This window comes from Piliocolobus tephrosceles, chromosome 4, assembly GCF_002776525.5.
Source record: "Piliocolobus tephrosceles isolate RC106 chromosome 4, ASM277652v3, whole genome shotgun sequence".
Lineage (NCBI taxonomy): Eukaryota > Metazoa > Chordata > Mammalia > Primates > Cercopithecidae > Piliocolobus > Piliocolobus tephrosceles.
The window spans coordinates 129,918,235-129,939,835 of record NC_045437.1 but is presented as its reverse complement, the minus strand read 5'-3'; the positions used below and the strand labels follow the sequence as shown (position 1 = coordinate 129,939,835).

Sequence of the window (21,601 nt, the reverse complement as noted above, 5' to 3'; positions counted from 1 at the left end):
TGCCACCTTACATGAGGGGGTTGGCAGTGCCCCAAAATGATTACAATAGTAATATCAAAGATCACTGATCACAAACCACCATACCAGGTGTAATAAGTGACAAGGTTTAAAATATTGTGAGAATACCCTGAATGTGACCCAGAGACACAAAGCCAGCACATGCTGTTGGAAAAGTCGTGCTGGCGTCTTACTTGATGCAGGGTTGCTGCAAATAATTTATAAAAAACACAGTATCTGTGAAATGCAATAAAGGAAGTTCAATGAAGTGAAGAGCAATGAAACAAGGTTTGCCTGTGTTATTATATAATTAACATGGACGTAATTTGTAATAACAAACAATAAAAATGAAGAGAGGTTAAGTGGTTTAAGGTTGCAAGAATGGTCAGTAGTAGAGTTAAAATGAAGTCCCCAGTGCGTAGCCCAGACACCTTGGCTCTTGATTTTTCTACCTCAACGTGAACCAGAATTCCACTTAGGTTTACCTCCGTAGCCTGAGACATCTGTGATTGCCCTGGTTAGTTTGTTTAAAAATAACCTTTTTATTTTGAAGTAATTTTAGGTTTACAAGAAAATTGCAAAGATAATACAGAGAGTTCCTTTACCTGAGATTCTCCTAATCTTACATAGCCAGGATACATTGGTCAAAAACTAAGAAATTAATATCGATACAGGACAATGAACTAAACAACAGACTTTATTAAGATTTCACCTGGGTGATTTTTTTCACTTCTTAAATTAGAAAGCATTTCAGATTAGAGAAAAGTAGAGACTGGTCTTAGTGTTACAATGACACATAGGCCTCAGGGCACCAAAAGATTCAACGAGTTAAAGATTTGTGGACTGTTGGTTTGTTTTAATATTTCTTTATTCTTTTTTTTATTTTTACTTTTCTTCTTTTTTTTTTTTTTGAGACAGAGTCTCGCTTTGTCACCTAGGCTGGAGTGCTGTGGCTCTGTCTCGGCTCACTGCAGTCTCCACCCGGCAGGTTCAAGCAATTCTCCCACCTCAGCCTCCCTTAGTAGCTGGAATTACAGGCACCTGCCACCATGCCTGACTAACTTTTGTATTTTTAGTAGAGACAGGGTTTCGTCACGTTGGCCAGGCTGTTCTCAAACTCCTGACCTCAGGTGATCCGCCCACCTCAGCCTCCCAAAGTGCTGGGATTACAGGCATAAGCCACTGCGCCCAGCCCTCGTTATTCTCATCTGAAACAATACTGAGCAACTTTCTAATGTGAGTCACACTTCTTCTGACTCTTCCAGTACAGTGGGATCCCCCAAATCTAGGACCCCATGAGTTGGTATTGCTGGACAGTGATCTAGCTTTTTAAGGCAGGAACCCTGGGCTCTTGATGACAGCCAATCACAACTTTCTCGCTCCAATTCAGATGCTGAAGAGGCTCTCTGGTTATTATGAGACTCATTAAATTGCAAGAAAGTAAATTTCTCAACAGAGACTTTCCATAGCCATCAGACAGTATCACATACTTTTTTCCTTTATTGCAATATGCACATGTTACGTTCTGAATAGGGTCACACAAATCCAAATACATCTTTCTGAAGAATAGTAGACCAAAGTTGTTAATCTGTTTTTTTCTTATAGAAAAGAAAAGCCTATTAATATCAGATGAGTGGAAGAGAATCTATAAAGTCAAAATGACTAAGGATCTCCCACAAACAAGACCACAAACCCACAAAAGCAGAACCAGAAGAAAGAGAAGAGAAAAAAAAGAATTGGGAAGGAAGTAGAGACCCAGGCTTCAGTATGTAAGTACTCTTGTGGCTTGAATGGCTAAATGCCTGTGGAGACTTGGAGAAGCAGCACAATGATAAATCAATCAGACACTACAAGCTTGAAGAAGAATGATAGAGTGCTGTCCCCTGGCTGGAATGCCTGATGGGGGTTGAGAGTTGCACATGCCTCCAGGAAATATCCACCTTCAGAAGACTTAGTCTCTGAGGTCTAATTTCCCTGTCTTCATTAAACCTCAATTGTTGGCAAGAGACCATGGATGTTTAGAAAAATCACTGGGTGTTGCTTTTTATATGCTCGTCTGATTGAGGCCACTGAGGCAGACCCACTGACATTCCCTGGTGTCCAGGGAGGTCGACAGCCACCGCAACATTTTCAGGGTGTTGTTGAGGTTTTGTTGTCTGATTTTTAAAACAAAACTAGCATTCTTTCTGGGGGTAGTTTGGCTTATTATTCTAATATAGGAAATTGAGATAAAAGTAAATTAACACGTATAGGTAGCTACACTCAACCCCCGCCCCCTTCCAATCTCTAATAACTTCATTCTGTCCTTTCATGAGAGAGCCAAGGAGATAACACCCCATCTAGTGAGTGGATAATTAATTTCAATTTTCTCAATCTTTTTAGAGTTGGTGACTTTTTACATCTCCAATATAATGTTCTCTGTCACAAGTGCTTCTTAATTGTCCAGGCTATAGATATGACATCTAGGCAGCTTTCCTTTCCTTCGGACCATTAGTAAGACAAATGGCTTTGCTGTCCGGCAGTGTGGGGTGGGGCTTTGTTGAGTTCAGAATCATGCAGAGAAGCCTCTGATGGGGGCAGAAGTCATGTACGGGTTTGGAATCTGTGATATCACAGGGTATATATTGAGAAGAGAAGTAAAAGGCAAGTTTGAGTTAAATCTATTCCATCCTTCTGCTATGTTCCTGTGGCACTGAGACTTGTTCTACATCGTGATGGAAGAGCTGTCTATCTAGGGAAAAATCCATCCTGACTCATTTATCTTCACAATGACAACAATGCAAAGTTCTTGAATTCTCTCATGGATTAAAGACCCCTTGGAGACTGAGAGTCAGACAGTGTATATGGGCACCATGATAGCAAGCAGACAAATGATACACAACAGAGAGCCAGGCAATAGACCTGTGTACATATGCGAGTTAGTTATGTGACAGATATGGCCTTGCAAATCAGTACAGACAGACCCACCCCTTGGAAAATAGTGTTGAGACCATCAATAACTCATATAACAATGACAACAGAAACTTGTTTCTACTTCAACATGAAAACTAAATTCTAGGTGCATTAAAGATCTGCCTCATTGAGGGGTGAGGTGAGGAGTAAAACAAAATACGAGAGCATATCCCTATGGTCTTGAGGCAGGGAGGAATCTCTTAGGGCACAGGTATCAATAAAGAAAAAGTAATAAATCTCACTACATTAAACTTTCTGTGCCCTAAACAACATGGAAAGGTAAACCACAGATTGGGAGGAGATGTTGGTAACATTATTAGATACACAAATTTGAAAAGGAAAAGATAGCTCGATAGAAAAATAAAAAAATGACATGTATAGGTTTTTCACAGAAAAGAAATCTAAATATCTCCAAATCATACAGTTATTTTCAGCCTAACTAGTAATCAGGGACAAGTAAATTAAAACAGCAACAAAGTTATCTTGTTATACCATCATAAGACTGGCAAAAAATAAGAAATCTAATTAAAGTTGAGATTTGGCAAAGATGAGATGCAATGGATACTTTCATACACAAATTTTTGTGAATACTTTGGGAAGAATGTAGCTTTATTTATTTATTTATTTATTTATTTATTTATTTATTTATTTATGAGACGGAGTCTCACACTGTTGCCCAGGCTGGAGTGCAGTAGTGCAATTTTACCTCACTGCAACCTCTGTCTCCTGGGTTCAAACAATTCTCTGACTTGGTCTCCCAAGTAGCTGGGATTACAGGCACCTGCCACCATGCCCAGATAATTTTTGTATTTTTAGTTGAGACGGGGTTTCATCATCTTGGCCAATCTGGTCTTGAACTCCTGACCTCGTGATCCACTCACCTGGGCTTCCCAAAGTGCTGGGATTACAGGCGTAAGCCACTGCGCCCAGCCAGAATTTAGCTTTATTAAGCCACGTTGAAAGTGCACGTTCTTAGACCCAGCATTTTCACATCTATATAGATACCTTGAAGCAATTTGCACACATGTGCACAAGGAGACCTTCAGAAATATTAATTGCATCATTCAGTAAATGTTAAAAATGGAAACAACTTAAATGTCCATCAAACATTAGAAGAAAAAAATTGTAACATATTTATAAAATGGAGTATCTTATGGCAGTTAAAACTGTACTGTATCTCATGAGTAAATAGCACATAATAATCTTATTTAAGGTTAACTATTATTTTGGTGTAAGTACTACTATAAGCACTTTGCATGTCAATATTAATTCATATAACTCTGATAACAACCCTGTGATGGGGGTTCTATTAGCATCCCCATTTTATGGATGAAGAAAGTAAGAAGCAAAGCAAAGTTTAAAGGTCTTATAGCTGTCGGTGGCAGAGTTGGGCTGTAAAACAGCCCATCTACTCCAGAATTGGTGACTTAACACTATACTTGCCTCATAAAACAAACAGAATGCTGGAAAACAAAATGTAAAGTTGAGCAAGAAGTTGGGAAGACAATACATACATATGAGTCTCTATTATCTAGGGTTAGGTTCAGCCACATTTGGCAACTACAAAAACAACAATAATAAGTGGCTTAAACAAGGTAGAGGTTTCTTTTTGACATAAAACAAATCTAGAGGTAGGTAGTCCAAAGCTGATATGGAGGCACCAAGGTCACGTGGGACCCCGTTTTTTCTGTTCTATCATCCTTAGCACTGATTTCCATCATCAAGTTGGTGTCATGAACCAAAGGACTATTGGAGCTACATCCACCTCAGTCGTGTTCCACACAGGAAGAGGAAAGAAACGGGGGAGCAAAGCAAAAGATATACCTGTCAGCCGAGTCCCTTTAAGGAGGTTAGCCCAGTGACCTTTGCTGTGCCCCTATAGCCACAAGAAGAGGGGGAAGATGTAGTCCTTTAGCTGGACAAATTATTGATCAGAATAAACTGCATGTTCTGTAAGCAAGAAAAGAAAATATTGAGTAGGCAACCAACAGTTTAGTTATAAATGCTATTTACATAAGGTTTCAAACAATGCTACATATTGTTTACGCAAAACTATATTGTTTTGAATTTTACATATATTTATGATAGTAGAAAAATATGTGTGGAAGTAATACCAAGTTTAGGACAACAGTTATGCTTGGAAAGGAAAGGAATTGGAGGGGAATACACAATAAACTTCAACTATATCTCTAACTGTTTTCAAAGAAAATCTAAAACAAAAATGATGTAATGTTCAAATTTGATTAGTTGGATAGAGGGCAAGGCCTGGGGTGTCTTTGGGGAGGTATGTATATCTCCAATCCCCTTCTTCTTCTTTTGTTCAGTTCTCTTTTTCTGTCTCACTTTTCTCTTTTCCTGCAGAAAAAGGTCTGAATCCCTGAGAACTGCCTTCCCTGCTAAAACTTCAAGCCCTCAGTGAACTTGGGACAGTTTGTTCCCAAGTGAAGCAGTTTTGGAGAGCACCTGCTTTAATAGTGATACGTTGGTTGAGAGCTTATCAAATATCACACACTAAGCTGAGCCTTTCACCAATGTGAATTTATTTAATACTCAAAAGATCCCTGAGAGCTAAACCATTGTTATTTCCATATTACAGAAGAGGAAACTAGGTCTCAGTAAAGTTAAGTATCTTCCCTAAAACCCTACAATTCATAGGAGCATGTTCCAGGTTGGAATCCATACTTGTCTGACTTCAGAACTAGGGCCCCAAACTGTCATGCTGTACTGAGACACTTAATGAGCTTTATTAAAGTCCAGTCACACACCCTGCTCCATCTCCTAGTAGACTTCTAGGAGGGGCTCTCTGGTATGTACCCAAAACTAGTCACAAGGGTAAGGTGGGGTGCTGAATCTGGAATGAAAACAGGTTGGATTTACCCTGTACTTGGTGGGATCTCATTTGGGGGGCCACAACAGGCCAGCCAGGCTGAGATGAAGGAGAAAGCAAGCAAGGGGCTAATTGCTCAGAGAGAGGATTTGGTCTAAGAAACTAAAGAAATAGGAGGGCTACTTAAGCATTTTGTTATTCATGGTCTTGCCGCTGCAGGGCAGAAAGCAGCAATGTACTTGAGATATGAACTTTGGCCAGGAATCGGATACATACACTGACATCCCTAGTGCCATTTCTTTCCCAAATCTAAACTAGGTCATGGCATTAATCACTCTGCATTCTCCTTGTCTTAGTCCATTTTGTGTTGCTCTAACAACACCATGGTCTCAGAATATCGGAGACTGGGTAATTTATAAATAAAAGAAGTTTATTTAGCTTATAGTTTTATAGACTGTGAAGTTCAAGGGCATAGCCCTGTCTTTTGGTGAGAGCTTTTGTGCTGCATCGTAACATGGTGAAGATCATAGGGGACCAGTACACACACACACAGACAAAACCCCAGGAGTGTCCTGGCTTTATAAGAACCCACTCTCAAGGGAACTAATCAATTTTGTGAGAACTAATCCAGTATCATCATAGCAAAAACTCACTCACTACCTTGGGAATGGCACCAAGCCACCCAAGAGGGATCCGACCCCATGGCCCAAACACCTTTCATCAGACCCCACCTCCCATACTGTCACATTGGGGATCAAATTTTAACATGAGTTTTGGTAGGGACAAACCAAACCCTAGTAACCCTCTAGAGTGCTCCTCGTGGACAGGGACTACATCTGGTTCAAGATCCACCACAGTCCCGGCACATAGCAGGAACTTGAATGTGAAATAAACAGATGAATAAACAAAGGAAAAAGTAAACTCAACGGGACTGAGGTTCATCAGAGTTTTCTGGACTGGGACTGAACAATTAGCCAACAAATAAAAAAAAATTATTAGGTTAGTGCAAAAGTAATTGGGGATTTTACCATTGAAAGTAATGGCAATAACTGCAACTACTTTTGCAACAATCCAGTAGTTCCTGGAAGGCAAAGACCAATGCATGATTTGTGTCTGTATGCTTTGCCTAGCTCTATGCCCATAGTAGCGCTTGCTGAATGGTTGCTGAGTTAAATGGAGATGAGTTATTAAATAAAACAGAGACTTATAATAATAGACTGGAATGGAATCGGGCATTCAAGAGATCCATAAGAGCCAGTGACTTGTTTGAACATGATCTCACAACTTTAATATAAACAATTATCCTCATTAGGAAAAGTAAAATAATATGGCCACTATTTGGTCCAGTCTATGTGCCAGGTGCTGTTGAGTAGATTCTCTCTAATACTTACCATCACCTAGCAAGGGAAGTGTGATTATTCCCATTTTCCAATGAAGAAACTCAGTCCCAGAAGGTTAAGCAACTTCCTGAAGCTCAGATTATAAAATACCCAGGCAGGATTTATATGCAGGTCTCTCGGGCCTATGATTCTGCCATCCCCAGAAAAATGAATAGAGCTATTATTGTGGTTGGACTTTTTCCTTTCACAAATGGAATTGCAGCATCAACAAATGGCAGGAAAGAAGTTGCATTTCTTCCTTCAGTAAAGATTCTGCAATGTCCTGTAACTCCTCCCAAGGCATTGGTGATATTATGGCTACTCTGAATTTACTTGAATTGCAACTGCTAACCTAATTGTTTTCTGCTGGCAAATCCAGTGAACATAATATAAGCTCTTATTTCCCCTTGGTGTGATGTTATGAATTGGGATTATGCTTATGGGAACTCTTTGTATACTATAAAAATACCAACACTCATCATGAAAATAAATGAAGGGAAAAATAACACCCAAAATATGTGCTTTTGTAACATTTATTAGAAAGCAAAAATGAAACAATGAATGTAAAGGCTATAGCATAATTTCTTTTCTTTCTTTTTAAAGAGGCTTAAAAAAACTGAGTGCAATGGAGTTTAAAATGAAAACACTGGCTTTCTTTCCTGGGAAATATGTCTCTTAACCAGCTTCTTATGCACTCTTCTTTGCTCCAGGGTCCTCTGGACTGAATTAAAATTAAAGTCAGCTCTTTTACAACTTTTCTTATGAGTCAATATGCCTGAAAGCTTCAATCAGGTGTTGGCCAAGAAATCTTGATCCTTGTTGTGTGATATAAAATATTCTTTGCAATTACTAGCTTCTTATTTCGACAATTTCAGTGCAGTTTTCTGGAAGATTCTCTCCTTTCTTCTTTTCTGCATTTGCAGCTTTTCTTTGAATTTATAGCCCTCTCTTCCTGATAAGCTCAAACCATCCTTTTCTCACGCTGGAAATTCCTTCCTGGATGTCTCACCACATGGGTTCTTAGTTTTTCAAAGAGAAATGTTGCCTTGGTCAGCACTGTAGCTTTGGTAGAGAAGCATATAATTTGCATATTGCTTACAAAGGTTTGCAATCAAAAATTATTCCCTCCCACAACTAAGCCCATTGCTTTTTCTTATTATTGTTGATTACACTGGCCTGATTTCAATCCCCTCAAGTAATAATTGGTATAAGAGCTGGTTGCAGTAAGTAAGCCTGTTGTAAATACAAGTTGGGGTTTTCATGAAGCATGTGCTTGTCTTGTGTGTGTGTAAATATTTATAATACATAAGTTTAAATGTGGAAAGCTGCCAGTTGGGCCTTCACAGGTTGGAGACTGTGCACATATATTGCTTTTTTTGAATCACCGGACAGGATCTCAGAACATCTTGGGGTTCATGGACCCCAGTGGTACTCTGTCTTTATGGACTGTTAATACATCCTGAACAATGAGTATCCATGGGAAATCATGATGATGCTGACTTGATTTATAATATTGATTTTTATCAAAAAGAAAGTAAGGTTTTGAGGTACAAAATAGATTCTTCTAGATATCTAATACTGCCACGTCAGGGCTAATGCTCTCCCTTTTGCCTCATTTAGGCCCCAGACCATTGCCACAAGTGTCACTGCATAAAGGAAGAAGTGTGACATAAAGAGTTCTGAACAGGTTGCTGCAGTGCCCCTCAAGATTTCCAGTGAAGCTTCTGAAAATTAAACTTTTAAATGTCTGTCATTTAGGCTAATCATTATTATTTTTAAAGTTGCAGATGACTGGGAGGTTGATGAGAGGAAAATGTGAGAGCCAGGTGGAAAAGGCTAAGAGGATGGGGCTACTGTGCTAGTCAGCTAAGATGGGCCACATTCGAGCTGATGAGTGGGTTCCTCGGCCAGTCCTGCAGTGAATATGAAGAAGAGCCAAAAGACAGGACCGATGACTGAAAAGGCTTCTTTTGACTTTGTATTCCCTGATTACAATTCCATACAGGGCTGACATCTCTCTTGGCTCTTGGATGCTATGAGATGCTCCTGATTCCTTTCAATTTACCCCCTTTAATAAGACAAAATTAAGAAACAACTCCAAAGCTGGCCCTCTCTTGCAGCCATTATGCCATTTTGCAAACGACTGGATCCAGACTACCTGGATGCAAATCCCAGCTCTGCTTCTTACTAGCTGTGAGTCTCAACCTCTCAGGATCTCAATTACCGTCTTTGTGTGGGGATAATAATAATATATACCTCTTGGGATGTGAGGATTCTGTGAAATAATATTTCCAAAACATTAGAACAATGAGTGCTTCATAGGAAGTGTTTGTCCTAAGTAGCTGTTAATGAAATACATCCAAGCAAACAAACACATTTCGGATAGCCCATGGGTTCTTATGAGTCTATTAATCTGGGTTAAAAATCTCATAATTTGTATTAAAATTTGTGTTTATACTCAGAATGGGATATTATTTCTTTGACGATTACATTCCCTGGAATATCATCTGTATGAAGACTTAGAACCACAAATTAAAGACGAAATAATGACTTTAACTCATTTCCCACTCTCCCATCTAAAATCAGGGGAAATTACTGTTGAGGCTTCACTTTGTATTCGTTCATTCATTCATACCATTGTGTGTTCTGCCTATTCTCTTCCCACGGGGTTGTTTTAGCACCACGTGAACAGATCATCAGTTCCCTTATGAACTTGGTTGCTACTTTAGCTGCTCCCAAGAATTTGAATATTCATTCCAGACCAAACAGCCTTTCCGCTGGCAGTAAGCATGTCAAAACACAGGGGAAAAGATTCAGGGATTAAAAAACATCATAAGGCATTGAGAACAGGACTTGCCATACCAAATGGAATAAATCTTATTTACAAGTGACCTCTAAACTCTGAGATCAGCCCAAATAAAGAAGCATCTGTCATCACTGGGAACATCCAATACTTTTCACCCTGACAAGGGGCCTCCAAAGACTCAATTCCATTTCAATCTAATTGGGTCCTTGCCCTCTCCTGCTTCCCTCCAGCCATGCACAGCAAGCCAAACCATCTTGGGATGGAGAGCCAGCCCAGAGATGTGCGACACCTTGACAGTGGAAGCAGAGGGTGGAGGCAGAGGGTGGAGGCAGGGCAGCAGCTCTGCTAATTACAGAACAACCAGATGCATTGATTTCAGCTTCATGCAGAGCATACTGAGATTACTGTCCATGGAATCTCAGACCTTTCACTGATGGCTGTATTTAGATAGAACTTTTCCTTTCACCAAGGCATAGCACACACAGAAATCTTCCTGAGTGAACCAGCTAACCTATCTGTAGTTCATCTTAATGGCAGTGACCAAATTTTCTAAGCTACAAATGGACAAGTACGTGTGTGTGAGACAGACAGTGCCTATGTCAAGAGATGTCTTGGAAAATCTGGGCTGACTGGCTGTTATACCTTTTCGTTCTTCTACTCATTAAATATTCATCAAGCATATACTAAGGTTGAAATGCTGTTGCAGAAGCTGGTGATATGGCATGAACTTGACAGGTGAGCCCGTTGCCTTCATGAAGCTTACATTTTGGTGGAGATATATAAAGAAAAAATAAACAAGATCATATCAGACTATGTTTACTTCTCTGAAGGAACACACAGGGAGAAGAGGAGGAGGATAACAGTAGCTAACTATTATGTACCAGGCACAATTCTAGAAATTTTGCTTGTATTAACTCATTTAACTGTCATAATCACCATATCATTTTGGTTATTTTCCCCACTTGGCAGATGAGAAAATTGAGGCAGAGAGAATAAGCATAATTTGCCATCAAATGGCCATGGCAACTTCATCAATTCAGTTGTTGATCAAAATTTTTTGTGTCATTCTTATTTTTCTCTCTCCCCTGCATTCTCTTTCTTGCTCTCTTTTCCTATATCTAGCCATACACAATTAATCAAGAAATACCATGTTCTTTACACTAATACACAAACAATCTCACTATTTCTTGCTACCTCCACTACTACTACCCTGATCCGACCCACCATTATATCTCCTACCTGATTACACTATTATTTTGCCTCCTGAGTCTGTTCTCGAAAAAGCACATGTATGTTCACTGTAACATGAGTCACAACAGAAAAGACATGGAATCAACTTAAATGCCCATCAATGATAGACTGGATAAAGAAAATGTGGTACATATATACCATGGAATACTGTGTAGCCATAAAAAAGAATGAGATTATGTCCTTTGCAGACACATGGATGGAGCCATTATCCTTAGCAAAGTAATACAGGAACAGAAAACTGAATAACTGCATGTTCTCATTTGTAAGTGGGAACTAAATGATGAGAACATGAGCACAGAGAAAACAACATACACTACGGCCTGTTGGAGGGTAGAGGATGAGAGGAGGGAGAGGATCAGGAAAAATAATGGGTATTAGGCTTAGTATCTAGGTAATGAAATAATCTGTACCACGAACCCCATGGCACAAGTTTACCTGAATAGCTATCTTTTTATTTATTTTATTTTATTTTATTTTTTTAGAGACAGGGTCTCACTCTGTCACCAAGGCTGAAATGCAGTGATGTAATCATAGCTCACTGTAACTTTGAACTCCAGGCCTCAAGTGATCCTCCCACCTCAGCCCCCCAAAGTGCTAGAATTACAGGAATGGGCCAGTGTACCTGGCCTCATCTTTTTTTTTTTTTTTTTTTTAAATACTCTAAGTTCTAGGGTACATGTGCACAACATGCAGGTTTGTTACATATGTAGACATGTGCCATGTTGGTGTGCTGCACCCATTAACTCGTCATTTACATTAGGTATATCTCCTAATGCTATCCCTCCCCCACTCCCCCAACCCACAACAGGCCCTGGTGTGTGATGTTCCCCTTCCTGTGTCCAAGTGTTCTCATTGTTCAATTCCCACCTATGAGTGAGAACATGCGGTATTTGGTTTGCTGTCCTTATGACAGTTTGCTGAGAATGATGGTTTCCAGCTTCGTCCATGTCCCTACAAAGGACATGAACTCATCCTTTTTTATGGCTGCATAGTATTCCATGGTGTATATGTACCTGGCCTCATTCTTAAAAATATGTCAAGTTATTTCTCAACTGCACTCAAAACTCTCCATTGGCTTCCTGGGGGTTTGGAGTAAAAGTAAAGTACCATAACTATAATTCTAACTATAAATTCCATTGTGTTTGTATCCCTTAGTTACTCTGCAGTTAATACTGACAGCCCTATACATTCCGCCCCTCCTCTCTTCTCTGACCTTCTCTCTAAGTTCCCCTTCTCTCTTGTTCAGTCTGCTCCAGCCACAGTGGCCTCCCAGTTATTGTTAGGGCACACAGATCATGTACCCCCTGAAAGACTTTGAACCTGTGATTACTTCTGTCTTGATACCTGCAAACCTCCCTTGAGCACCTCTTGTTTCTTGCTCTTTTTAATGAGAACTTCCTTGACCATCCTATTTAAAACTGTAAGTTCCATCTACTCTGAGCCTTTGTCCTCCTTCCTTGCATTTTTTAATTCAAAGCATTTATCATCTGATGTAATACATATTTTTATATTTTTTGTTTGCTTGCCATTGCTATCTACTACTAACATGTACACAATATGAAAACAGACTTTTGTCTGTTTTGTTCATTGCTTTTTCCAGAATGCCTAGAAGAGTTCCTTGTATGTAGGAAACACTAAATAAATACCTGTTGAATTAATGAATTAAGGAAGAAGACCTATTCCTCTGACTTAATAAAAAAGTTTAAGATTAAAAAAGATAACGATGTCTGATTTAGGAAAGAAATAGGAGAAAGAATGACTACAAAATAGATGAGGAAAGGAGGATATACTTACAGGGGAAGAATAATTTGAAGAGACGGCAGTCATAAAAATAACCTGAACATACGGAAAGCGAAATCTTTGGTTGAGTTCACTTAAGTTCCATCTTCACTGATTACCCCGCTTTACTCACTAAGAATGTCTGTGACTTGGGGAAAACTACCTTCCTCACTCTAGATCTTGCAGTAAAATAAGGGTAGTGCATGAATATTTAATCATCTCATCCAGCCCTAATTTTCTGGATACATCACAGGCTTACTATGGAATTCTTAGGTAGAAGATGCACTAGCCTGTTGCCATTGATTACTCTGAATGATACATTGGTGGGAAGAAATGGAGGGAAGAAAATGGCAAAATCTGTGACTCAGATTTTTTAATAATCTGGAAACTGAGGCCCTGAACCAGAAAGTTTTTGTTTTCTTCTTGATTATAGTTCTGTAAAGAGAAGGACGTGTAGTCAGGGTGGAGTATGGGAGTAGGAGAAGGCATTTTTGGAGAGAATAAACATGGAAGGCTAATCTCAATCATGGAATACGAGTCTGGGGAAGGTTTGCCTTTCCCAAACCACAGAACAATTCTAGGAAGCATCAGGAGCGCCACTGAGAGACGCCCGAGCCTAACTCGGGGTGGTGCAAGTTCCGTGGCCTCACTAAGCTGTTGCTTCATAATATGGTCAGTGTCACTCTGGGGTGCTTTAGACCTTTTCTCTGCATGGTGAGTTTATTGTTTGCTCAAACCAGAGATAAGTGCAGGATTTTTCTTAGGAAAGTTGCCAAGTGTGCAAGCCCAGCCATGTGGGCCTAGAAGAGAAGCCCAGACAAGACTATTGTATAACCAAAGGTGAATCAGGCCCAGGCATCAGCAACAGCCTGAGTATTTTTGGAAAACGCATTTTCATCTTCAATTTGCACCAGACCTGGAGTGGAGCTAAGTCATTACAAAGTGTTAGTCCTGTTTGTCCCAGCCCTGGACAGCTAGCTTTGTTAAACAGATGCCGTCAGGTGCTGTCTCTAGGAGGAAGGATATCCCAAGGCTGCTGCAAGAATCTAGTTCCCTCAAATTTGGCATTTCCTTATTCACAGCACACTGAAGTGACATCTTCCTGTCCTGAGAGAAGATAGAAGGTTGAAAAAGGAAATAAAGAGAGAGCAAGGGGGTGGGGGAAAAGGGGGACGAGAAAGTAGTGGAGGAGGAGGAGAGATGAAGAAGAGAAGCCTGCAAAGTGGAAGCTCTCATGTATTGGGTACTATGAAAGGAAAATGTCTTGGGCCCTTTCAAGCTGGGAACTGCTCAGGGCAAATCTGCCTCCCATTCTATCAAACTCATCCCTCTGCTCACAGAGATAGATCCATATTCTGATTGCTCCCTTATCAGAAAGGGAGCAATAAGTTTCTGAAAGACTTATCAGAAACTCAAAAGAATGCAACCATTTGTTTCTCACCTACCTGTGACCTGGAAGCCCCCGGGGGTGGGGTGGGGGCCTTGCTTTGAATTGCCGCCACCTCTCTGGAAGGAACGAATGTACTTCTTACCTATATTGATTGATGTCTCATGTCTCCCCAAAATGTATAAAACCAAGCTGTGCCCTGACCGCCTTGGGCACGTGTCGTCAGGACTTTCTGAGGCTGTGTCACGGGTGCGTCTTCAACCTTGAAAAATAAATTTCCTAAATTAACTAAGACCTGTGTTAGATTTTCCGAATTTATGGAACCTACTACATATTAGTATTATATTGGACATTGTACACTGAAAGTATGAATGCTGATCCTTATAAACACCACAAGGGATAGGCACATCTATCATCATTTTCCACAGGAGAACACTGAGACTTAGAGGCATGAGTGAACGGCTAATGTCACACAGGTAGAAGTGGCAGAGCCTACATAGGCCTGCCTGATTCCAAAGCACAAGCTTTTCCCGATATGCTTTGCGAAAACAAAGGTAAAGAAGATCAGGAAGAATGCAGATGCAGGGCTCAGTGTGGTAAAGAAGTTAACCTTACCCAAGGGAGGTCTGGCCTTTGTCCTTGGCTTCTGATAATCGCTAAGCCCTTGGAATGTTATTCCTAAAGGTGTTTTCATTTTCATTTGCCTGGCGTGTTGGGTCCTGCCAAATAGTTTAATAATGTTCTTTCAGGGTGGGAACTTTGGGTTCCATGGTATCAGCTCAACTTCCAGGGGCATTGGAGACTGAAATCAGTCATGTGAGCATACAACCCATAAAGGAAAATTTAAAAAATATCAGGACCCCAAACTCCTTGTGTCAAAGGGAAGGTTAAAACTACAGCCTGAGTCATGCAACACCCTCTTCCAAATGAGTAGCTGTTACTAGCATTATGCATTAGCCAGACCACCAGGAAAGGTAAAAGGCCTCAGGTATCTCCGAGTGTGACTGCCTCCACAGATCATTCATAGGTAAATTATTTTTTGGCCTCTCCTGAACAAGGACATACCAATTGTAACTTTAGGTCTACAATCTAAGTCTTGCTCCTAAAACGAAAATCTGTTTGATTTCACACTGATAATGTCATTACAAGCTTATCTTCCCAGGTGTAGAAGAAAGACAAGAGGAGATCAGTCAGCTCTCTACCTATGCAGAGGAGTCTATGCAATTGATCCTTCCTTTACTCTTTTTCTTTTCTTTTCAGACATTCACCTTTTCTTATGTAAAATGTAGATTTACTGGCCACTAACTAACGTCTCACAAGAATGTAACCATTCACCTTACTGCCTACCTTCTCCTCTTCTTAGATGCCTTCCCCTCTTTAAGGAAATGTGTAAATACTAAACTTCCTGAAAACGTCTTTGGAAAAATAGCCCCAGACATGTCTGTGGTTTGAGTTTTTCCCAGATACGCCCTGAAGCTGGCTTAACAAACCTCGATTGATCGAGATCTTTGCTTTAGTCACTTATTTCGGTTATCTAACTATATGTATGTGATAGAGCCCCAATACAAACTCTGGATACCACGCTCAAGGGAGCTCCCCTGGGTGGGAACACTGTGAATATTGTCTCACACTGATGCCAGGGAAATAACACTACCCATGGCTCTGTGGGAAGAGGACAGTGGAAACTCTGCATTTGGGCCTCCCCTGGCTTCTGCCTAAGGTGTCTCTTCTCTTGGCTGATTTTAATTGGTGCCCTTTCCATGTAATAAGACCTAACCATGAGAATAACAGCTTTCAGTGAGTTCTGTGAGTCCTGGTAGTGAATTTTTCACACCTTTGGTCTTGGGGAACCCCAAGACTTGCAATTGTTGTCAGACCTTAGGGTGGTCTTATGGACTGGGCTCCCTCTAACTTCATGATTTCACAGAACCCTTTTGCTGGCTGCTTTATTCTCTGAGAATGTGTTGTTTTCTTCTCTTTTTGTTTGAGTAACAAGCCCCTGGAATGAGCCACTACCACACTGGGCTGGGCCAGCCGGAAATTGGGTATGTGGGGCAAGCCCAGGAAAATGAAAATCAAGCAAGACCTGGGAATGGTGGTTTGTTGCTAACGAGGGGAGGGTCTGGACATGGCAGCCACAGAGCTCCCTGATCCTTGTCTCAGCTCTGCTGCTGATTTGCTGAATAACTTTGGGGAACAGAGGCTAAATCGCTCTTGGCCTCAGTTTGCACATCTGCAATGTAAACATACTGAATAATTACATTATTGTTAGGCCCTTTAGGGCTTCAGATTTTCTGGGATTTCATAATTTGACAGCACGGAATGATTAAAAACTCTCTGGAAGCTTATAATGAAAGGAAGAAGTTTATTTTTCCGTTTCTGGATATTCTTGGTGGGCTGTGCAGCTTGATTGATCAGAGCACAGCACTAATGCTTATTGCTAGCACATATCCGAGCTCCACAGAGGGCGGTTCATGACACAATTTCTTCCGTTCTCCTGCCTTTCTTTCTTCTCTCCTTTCCAATGACTACTGTGTTCCACCTTTGTGTCAGCTGCTGCGCTAGCTAACAAGGATTACAAAGATGATTATGACAGATGCCTGCCCCTCTGCCCTCAAGCGGCTTGTAATGGGGTAGGGAATTGAGTCATGGAAGCAGCTAAACAGACTAAACAAAACAAAGGCTAACTAAATCAGAGTAGCAGTACAAGCAAAGATTGAAGGAGTAAACGAATTCAGGAGGTGTCAACGGTAGTGGCAGTAGAAAGGGCCTACGAGGAGGTTTTATTGGACTTGAAACATGAATTTCAACAGGTAGAGACAGGTCAAAGGGTCTTTCCAAGAGTAGAAAATGGAAAGAAGAAAGGCACAGAGATTTGAAGTATAAATTGTGTTTGGGAAGTGGCCCATAGCGAGCAGGTGGGTTGTAGAGTGAGGTGGGGAGGTGGGGAGGTGGGGAGATGGTGGGAATATAAGAAATAATGAGAAGTAAGGCTGAAGACAGTAATCAGAGCCCAGACAGCCTTGTCTGTCAAGTCAAGGCATTTTAATCTTGCTTGATAGCAATGAAGAGATTTTTGAAGGAGGAGGGATGTCTATGAAGCTATACTTTCTTCATTCTTATTTCTTGGAATCTGGGGTTCCTTGAATCACTGATGGTAACAGTCATGTTAACAACAATAACATAAAATCCTATAGTGTGCAACTGTATTCTTCAAAGCACCATCACTTGAAAACAGTTTTTAACCCCAGATTTAAGTTAGCTAACTGTTAGGCACTATGCACGGTGATTTATATAAATAATATAATGCTGACAAAACCCACAGGAAGTTCACCTGTTCTTGTTCTACAGATGTGGAGAGTGCAGCTCAAAGAAGGTAAGGCATCTGCAGGGTCCCACAGCCACTGGCATCAGGACCAGGGCTCCACCTTGCTGATGAGACTCAAGTCTGTGTTTTCAACTTTCATACCTGCTACTTGCTATCTCATTTCACTGTTACCCTGAATGGAACAATATTTCTCTTCCTCAGATGAGGAACCTGAGGCAAATAAAGATTAAGTCCTAAGTCCGAGGCTACCCAACCAGGAATTCACTGGCCCCCTAATGTGCTTCCCCTCCATCCCACCTGATGGGAGTTGTTACCGATGCATACTAGACACAGCAAGTACAGCTGCTGTATATGCTTAGGGCTGAATGAGATGCTGGGGAAAATCAATATTTTTCTGTTGTTGGACTGGATGACTGAGTACAAACAGCGTTTTTCTTTTGCACGTGCACACTGCCCACAAAGTAGCTTCTTTGAAATTGTCCTGCTACTCTTCTAATAGCCCCTCTGGCTCCCTTGTATATTCTAGACACTCTTCAGGGTGTCTGTCCAGTTAGTCCCCCTCTTCTGAAAACTGCACCTTTCCAGCCCCCGCACCATGTTTCTATATATGACCCACCCCTGTGGACATGGTTAAATTTTAATGCATCCTCAAATCAGATAAGACAATTGAATCCTCTCCAGACCCAGAGTTGGAGGGGAGGCACTTTACTGGCAGAACGCTTGGGAAAAGGACCTTGAGCCTCTGCTGCTCAGGCCCCTGGAGCTGTCATGGTCCCTGTCCTTTCTGAGACCTGGTTCAGCCATTCTCTGGGTTCTCTGTAAGACCCCATTAACCTTCCCATAATGCCTTCCTACCCCCTTTTCTCTAGTTTGATACAGAAATCATTTAACCAAGAAAATTGTTTTGATTATAGAATCTATGAGGAAGATGTAGAAATTGCTTTTTTATTCAATGGTAGTTTCTCTCATTATAATTTTCAGTTTATTTTAAATATTAAAAGCCTTAAATCCAGGAAGGCTACCAAGATGAGTCAGCCTTATTTGCAGTTTGTGAGAAAAGATGTGGAATTAAAATGCTTCTGATGTGTTTAAGTTCAGAGCCACCATGTGGTCCTAACCCAATCTTCTGTCATAATGATCAGCCGTGCTGTTCCTAGGCTAATCCTCTGCTGATGAATTTGGTTCTGCATGGGGGATATTCTCTGGCAAGTGAACAGGTACCTGCTCCTAATGCCTTTGTTTAAGTGTTTGACTGGGAGTAAGGTTACATTAAGACAGTCTTTCACAGGCATGAGGCAATGGCTTTCTGAATTTGAACCCCTAATATCTGGATGTGGAATCTGGTCCAGTCATCAGGTGAGTTGTGTGGAGGATGGGAGTTGTTTGGAGAATGGGAGTTTCATGGAGTGAGTTCTCTGTTTTTGCTGGTTTTGGCCTGGGTGCCAGTGCAGTTGGTTAAGAGTAGGGGTACTGATGGAAAAATGTCTGTCTTTATGATAACCAGGGAACTCAGTCTGGGGACGATACTCACTGTAGAAAGAAGGGGGAAGATCAAGAAAGGTTACTCCAGGTTCTGTCAGCCCTCATCTTTGCTTGACCCTGAACTGTCAATGCATGGAGCAGACTCAAAGATGACCTAAAAACAAACAAATATTTGAACTAAGATGGGAGCCACTGCCCACCCAAAAACAGTTCAGTTCTAATCAAGTTAAGTGCCTGCTAAAAGAAAAAACCTACAGTCTTTATAGGAAAATGTCAGGATCCAGCATCTCCATATTTAACCTTCATTATATCAAGGATGTTGAACAGATAAGACCCCCAAAATGTGACCAATTCTCAAAGGAAAAGACCATTAACTCAGGCCAATAAAAAAATGACCTAGATGTTGGAATTAACGTCATGAAATTTAAAGGAAATATTATAAATACCCTCAATGATGTAAAGGATAATGTGCTTACTTACAATGAATGAAAAGGTTAAAATATCAGCAGAGATGGGGAAAAATGAAAAAGAACCAGATTAACCTTAGAGCCCCAAATAAAATATCTGAAATTTAAAAATTCACTGGATAGATTTAACAGGAGAATGGAAATGACAGAGGAACGAGTTAGTAAATCTGAAAATATGGCAATAAGATTATCTATTTTTGCTTTTGTTGGTTGTGCTTTTAAAGTCTTAACCATAAAATTGTTGCCTGGACCAATGTCCTGAAGTGTTTTTCCTATGTTTTCTTCTAGCAGTTTTATAGTTTCAGGTCTTACATTTAAGTCTTTAATCTGTTTTAAGTAGATTTTTGAATATGGTGACAGATGGGAGTCTAGTTTCATTCTTCTGCATATGGATATGCAGTTTTCCAAGCTTGATTTATTGAAGAGGCTATGCTTTTCCCAGTGTAAGCTCTTGGCAACGTTGTCAAGTCAGTTGGTTGTAAATATGCTGATTTATTTCTGGGTTCTCTATTTCGTTCCATTGGTCTATGTGGTTGTTTTTATACCAATACCTGCTGTTTCAGTTACTATAGCTTTGTAGTATATTTTGGAGTCAGATAGTGTGATGCCTCTGTGTTCATTTTGCTCAGAATTTCTTTGGCACTTGGGGCCTTCTGTGGTTTCATAAGACTTTTTGGAATTTGTTTTTTTTCTATTTCTGTGAAGAATGCCATTGTTTTTGTTTTGTTTTCAGAGACAGAGTCTTGCTCTGTTGCCCATGCTACAGTGCAGTGGCACAATCATAACTCACTGCATCCTTGAACTCCTGGGGCTCAAGTGATCCTCCTACCTCAGCCTCCCAAAGTTCTTAAGCATCATTGGTATTTTAATAGGTATTGTATTAAATATGTAGATTGTTTTGGGTATTATGGACACTTTAACAATATTACTCCTTTTGATCCATGAATAGGGAATATCCTTTCATGTTTTTGTATCTGCTGTAATTTCTTTCAACTGTGTTTTGTAGTTTTCATTGCAGAGATTTTCACCTGCTTGGTTAAATTAACTTCTATGTATTTTTTTATTGTGTATTTATTGCAAATGAGATTGCTTTCTTGATTTCTTTTTTAGTTGGTTTGTTATCAATGTATGATGTAAAGAATAGAGAGTGAATAAACAATGCCACAGGAAGCTGTTAGATAATATAAAATAGTCTAATATATGTTATTGAAGTTCCAGAATGAAAGCAATGAGTCTAAAAAATATGTAAAGAAATAATGACACAAAACTTCCCAAATCTGACAAAAGATACAAATTACAGATTCAACATGTTCAATAAATCACAATAGAATAAATATAAAAATGGCCATAGGCATATAGATGTGCTAATGACCATAAAAAGCTAAGGAAAAAGGCAAATGAGAGGGGTCAGAGAAAAATGACATATATATGTTTATTTATGTACATATATATTATTTATATTTTTATATTAAAAAATATAAAATATATATACATTTAGATATATAAAGCAGTGATTTGAATAAGGGCCAGAAGTGATTAGAACAGCATGTTTAAAGAGTCAAAGAAAAAAAGAAAAAAACCCCAGAATTATATAAGCAATAAAAATAATTATTTAAGAATGAAGGATGAAGGCCGGGCACGGTGGCTCATGCTTGTAATCCTTGCACTTTTGGAGGCCAAGGTGGGCAGATCACGAGATCAAGGGATCGAGACCATTCTGGACAACATGGTGAAACCCCATCTCTACTAAAAATACAAAAATTAGATGGGCACCACTGGTGGTGCACGCCTGTAGTCCCAGCTAGTCAGGAGGCTGAGGCAGGAGAATCACTTGAACCCAGGAGGTGGAGGTTGCAGTGAGCCGAAATCATGTCACTACACACCAACCTAGCAACAGAGTGAGACTCCTTCTCAAAAAAAAAAAAAAAAAAAAAAAAAAAAAAAAA

General features: G+C 40.1%; 1 protein-coding gene across 5 annotated transcripts in view; it reads right to left on the bottom strand.

Moving 5' to 3' along the window:
- ATP10B (ATPase phospholipid transporting 10B (putative)) overlaps window positions 1–21,601 on the bottom strand; it is a 271,561-nt gene that overhangs the window by 141,826 nt on the left and 108,134 nt on the right. For 4 of the 5 annotated variants that reach the window (XM_023218870.2, XM_031935482.1, XM_031935484.1 and 1 more), the window contains exon 3: window positions 4,774–4,899. The exons of the other annotated variant lie outside the window; for it this stretch is intronic. The gene's annotated coding sequence lies outside the window, so the exon portion shown is untranslated. The remainder of the gene's footprint in view (window positions 1–4,773; window positions 4,900–21,601) is intronic. 5 annotated transcript variants of the gene reach the window in all.